A 618-nucleotide genomic window follows, 5' to 3' on the forward strand; every position below is an offset into this window, starting at 1 on the left:
GGGCAAAATCGATAAAATGGCGTGATAACCGCTTATCGCGGCGAGTATCTTAGGCCTATAGGTTTGCTTAATAAACTTTGTATAGAATCTTATGCAATATTAACAAGGAATACCAATGGTGACGGAGTTCACTTTCTCCCGGGACAAACTTGACCTTCACTGGTTGGGTTTTACACAGGAGTTGCAGCGGTGGGAACGAGATGTGGGAATAGTCCCGTAGTGAAATTAAAGATCCTAAATTGTAATGAAAAAAAAAATATAGATATTACAAGAATTCCCAAAAAAATCCGCAGCCGGTAGGATTCGAACCTACGCTCCCAGAGGGAATCTGATTTCGAGTCAGACGCCTTAACCACTCGGCCACGACTGCACGATGCACGTTGAGTCGCAAAACGTGTACACACGCAGACATACCCTAATTAAGTAAGACATGTTTGAACAGCTGTAGGTATAATAATTAATTATGTCTATTGTATTTTATTTTAATAAAATTACATTTAAAAGTTGATGAAGGTTATGCATTGCTTTTTTGACCGTGGAAAAGATTGAATAATAAATATTAAGATACCAATATTATTATACCAACGTTTAAATCAAACAGGTATTTTGTATCAGAAA

General features: G+C 37.1%; 1 non-coding gene across 1 annotated transcript; it reads right to left on the bottom strand.

Annotated features, from left to right (window-relative positions):
* Positions 1-288: 288 nt before the first annotated feature.
* TRNAS-CGA (transfer RNA serine (anticodon CGA)) lies at positions 289-370 on the bottom strand. Its single transcript has one exon. It is a non-coding gene; the product is annotated as a tRNA-Ser (tRNA).
* Positions 371-618: the final 248 nt, after the last annotated feature.

Source organism: Ostrinia furnacalis, unplaced genomic scaffold (assembly GCF_004193835.3).
Source record: "Ostrinia furnacalis isolate ACB-3 unplaced genomic scaffold, ASM419383v2 OfSCF0069, whole genome shotgun sequence".
Classification (NCBI taxonomy): domain Eukaryota; kingdom Metazoa; phylum Arthropoda; class Insecta; order Lepidoptera; family Crambidae; genus Ostrinia; species Ostrinia furnacalis.